The sequence below is a fragment of the Sapajus apella genome, unplaced genomic scaffold (genome assembly GCF_009761245.1).
Source record: "Sapajus apella isolate SASKATOON/1434 unplaced genomic scaffold, GSC_monkey_1.0 scaffold21, whole genome shotgun sequence".
Lineage (NCBI taxonomy): Eukaryota > Metazoa > Chordata > Mammalia > Primates > Cebidae > Sapajus > Sapajus apella.
The window spans coordinates 5,370,461-5,374,894 of NW_022436961.1; positions in this window are offsets into that span (position 1 = coordinate 5,370,461).

Here is a 4,434-nt window from a genome sequence, read left to right on the forward strand (position 1 = left end):
GGGGGGGAGGGAGGGAGGGAGGAAGGAAGGAAGGAAGGAAGGAGGGAAGGAAGGAAAAAAAGAAAGAGAGAGGAGGGAGGAAGGGAGGAAGGGAGGGAGGGAGGAAGAGAAACCTACCAACAAATTGTAAAGTCTGAGAATGTGAGAAGCTGGTAGGCATTAGTTTTTTGTCATTTCTTGGCCACCATAAAGCCCTAGAAAATTGTTAAACATGATAGAAATTCTGAAGATCCTAAGAACTCTCTTTTCCCGTTGCCAAGGTTAAGGATTCAGGGAGGATGCCCAAGAACTCTGTGAAAACTCTTGTCAATAAATACTGGACTCATCAGTTCCTGACACCCCACACAGGACATGGGGAGTTCCAGTTGCCTAAAGAGCTGTGATAGCAGAAGCTTCTCAATGCTAAGGAGGCTGGAAATGACCTACCAGGAGCCAAGGACATAGGATTCAGTTCAAACTCTGCCTCTAACAAGCCACATGACCTTGAAAATATGCTTAGGTTGGGGGAGGCGTGGTCAGAGCTTTCATATATAAAATAAAGAGGCTGGGGCAAAGCAACATGACATGTAAAGTTGTCTCCAGCTTTAAAACTCTGATTCTAAGTCAGAGTCATGACTTGGAAGAGTTTATGGGCATATAAACTTTTACCCATGGGTAAATAACTAAATAAATAAATGAGATAACAGGAGGCAAAAAAAAATCCATACCACACCAGCGAAATCTGTGACAATTTGAGCAATAAATAAATGCTAATAGTATTGGAGTATAACTCACTAATAAATAACAATCTACAAGTTCACACTGATATCCATCCATTCATTTATGCATATATGAAAAGGTCAAGGAAACACTCTTCTTACAGTAAAATGTCAACTAGTAAATTAACAAGGAATAATGATGTTAGAAAACCATCAATGGATATTTAAACCGGTGGTTAAAAGTTTGATGAGGAACAGAATATTTTAAAGTCTCCAGGCATCTCCCATAAATTATTTATTAATTACAAAGAAGAAACATAATAACTTTACAGTGATGAAACCCCAAGGCTACCACCTTAACCGGTGATCAAAAGTTAACGTCCGCTGGCTGAGGGCAGTGGCTCATGCTGCAATCCCAACACTTCGGGAGGCCAAGGCAGGTGGATCACCTGAGGTCAGGAGTTCTAGACCAGCCTGGCCAACATGGTGAAACCCCGTCTCTACTAAAAATACAAACAATTAGCCAGGCGTAGTGGCAGGCACCTGTAATCCCAGCTACTCAGGAGGCTGAAGCAGGAGAATCGCTTGAACCCCAGGAAGCAGAGGTTGCAGTGAGCCAAGATCACGCCATTGCACTCCAGCCTAGACAACAAGACTGAAACTTAACTTTAAAAAAAAAAAAAAAAAGTTAACGTCCCCAGTGTTGAAACAGGCCAACCTCATGTGTATCTTTGATACAATGCTCTGAGAAGTTCATAACATCTCTTCAATGTCCTGCCCAAAACCCATAACCTGAATTTTTTTTTAAATGGAGTTTTGCTCTTGTTGCCCAGGCTGCCAGGCTGGAACCACAACCTCTACCTCCCAGTTTCAAGCAATTCTTCTGCCTTAGCCTCCTGAGTAGCTAGGATTACAGGCATGTGCCACCACACCCAGCTAATTTTGTATTTTTAGTAGAGATGGGGTTTCTCCATGTTGGTCAGGCTTGTCTTGAACTCCTGACCTCAGGTGATCTGCCCCCCCTCAGTCTCCCAAAGTGCTGGGATTACAGCCATGAGCCACCATGCCTGGCCTAACCCAAATTTAATCACAAGAAATGTTACTTAATAACTGACCTGTACTATTTAAAATGTCAAGGTATAATTTGAACTTTTTTGCCACACACAAAAATGTCAAGGTCACGAAACACAAAGAAGGCTAAGGGATTGCCCCATTTAAGAGAGACTGAAGAGTCAATGACTATTAAATGCAATGTGTGATCCTGGATTAGATCCTGAATTGAGGAAAAAAATAGCTGTCAAGGACATTACTGGGTGTAATTGATGAAACTGAATATGGATGATGACGTGAGCATGCATAGCAACCTGCCTGGAGCTACGGTGTGGGTAGTCCAGGTACACCAAGCCTCCAAGCTCCAGCTAAGGCATTGACTCCCGAGCCGGGGGACTGTGGCACCCAGCCTCTGAAGCTTCATGGTACCAGGATTTCTTTTATCTTCTGCTGCTTCCCTCTTCAAGCTTTTTGATTCATTCATTGGCATAGTTTGCTGGGAGAGGCAGCAGGAATGTCTGGAAGAGTCTCCAGAGCCCCAACAGTCTGCCACCCTCACCTCTCACATCTACTTCAGCTCCAGTTCCTTCCCTGTCCCCACAGGGAGAGTCCAACCTAAACAAAGAGTTGGTGACCTGATGTCCCTCAAGAGCTGAGGACATCCTGAGGCAGTGTGAGTTCAGGTCCCACTGGTACCCAGAGAGAACTTTCAACTGTGGAATCTCTTACACAGAAATACTATCTGGAAGCCACTCCCCTCCTCCCTGCTTCCTCCCATCCTGGCTCAGTGCCCAACCCTGGCTCCAGCACATACCTCACCAGGAGAGAGCACTCACCCAGTTCGAAGCAGCAGCATATCTGCCCAAGAGAAAAAAGCAAAGTTGGCCAGGCGTGGTGGCTCACACCTGTAATCCCAGCACTTTGGGAGGCCAAGGTGGGCGGATCACAAGTTCAGGAGATTGAGATCATCCTGGCCAACATGGTGAAACTCCATCCTGACTAAAAATACAAAAATTAGCTAGGCATGGTGGCACATGCCTGTAGTTCCAGCTACTCGGTAAGATGAGGCAAGAGAATTGTTTGAACCCGAGAGACAGAGGTTGCAGTAAGCCGAGATCACGCCATTGCATTGCACTCCAGCCTGGGTGACAATAGTGATCCACCTGTCTCAGCCTACCAAAGTGCTGGGATTACAGGTTTAAGCCACCATGCCCAGCCTTTTTTTCTTTTTTTTTTAAGAGATGGAAATATTGCTACGTTGCTCAGGCTTGACTTGAACTCCTGGCCTTAAGCGGTCCTCCCCACTCAGCTTTTCAAGTAGCTGGGACAACAAGTGCATGGCACCCCTCACAAACTAACAGTAGCCACTCACTGAGTACCAGCCCTGTTGTAGGCATCATGCTGTAAGTTTTACAAATGTTTTCTTTCATCCTAAGGATGCCCAAGTTACAACGGAGGAAGCCTAAGCCTCAGAGAGATTTAAATACTTCTCCATACCTCCCACAAGATTTTAAAATAAAACCCAAATGGATTCACAATCTAACTTATTTTTCAATGAAGAAATGTAGAATATTTGTATAACTGCAGGAATTGGAGACCTGCACAGGCCAGACTCTGTACTAGAAGACATAAAAAACACAGATTTGACTATATAAAATGTAAAATATGGTAAAAGACGCATTAAACAAAACTAAAAGACAATAAGAACTGATAGCCCATAACATAAGAATTGATATAACAAGAATCGATAGCCCTAATATGCAAAGATTGCCTACAAATTGATTAGAAAAAGACAATTAGAAAAAGAGGAGCCATGTACAGTGGCTCACACCTCTAATCCCAGTACTTTGGGAGACCAAGGCAGGAGGATCACTTGAGTCTAGGAGTTCAAGACCAGCCTGGGCAACACAGTGAGACCCCCATCTCTACATAAATTTTTAAGGATTAGCCAAAGGTGGTGGCATGTACCTGTAGTTCCAGCCATTCAAGAGACTAAGGTGGGAGGATAGCTTGAGCTGAGGAGTTCAAGTCTGCAGTGAGTTATGATTGCACCACTGCACCCCAGTCTGGGCAACAGAGCAAGACCCTGTCTCTAAAAAACATTAAATTAAATTAAATGTAAATTTAAAATAAATTATGGTACAACTATACTGTGGAATATCATGCAGTCATTAAAAATATTAATGAACATGTCAACGTTTTGGCCTAGACCCTAGATTTCCACACTATACTCTTAAACTTTTAAAAAGTGCATTGGGCTGGGAATGGTGGCTCACACCTATAATCCCAGTACTTTGGGAGGCTGAGGCACCTGGATCACCTGAGGTCAGGAGTTCAAGACCAGCCTGGCCAACATGGTGAAATGCCATCTCTACTAAAAATACTCTACTAAAAATTGGCCAGGTGCAGTGGCATACGCTAGTCCCAGCACAGACCGAGGCAGGCGATCACCTGAGGTCAGGAGTTTGAGACCATTCCACCAAACATGGTGAAACCCTGTCTCTACTAAAAATACAAAAATTAGCTGGTCATGGTGGCACATGCCAGTAGTCCCAGCTACTTGGGAGGCTGAGGCAGGAGAATCGCTTGAACTCAGGAGACGGAGGTGGCAGTGAGTGGCGATCGTGCCACTGTACTCCAGCCTGAAGACAGAGCGAGACTCTGTCTCAAAAAAAAAAAAAAAAAA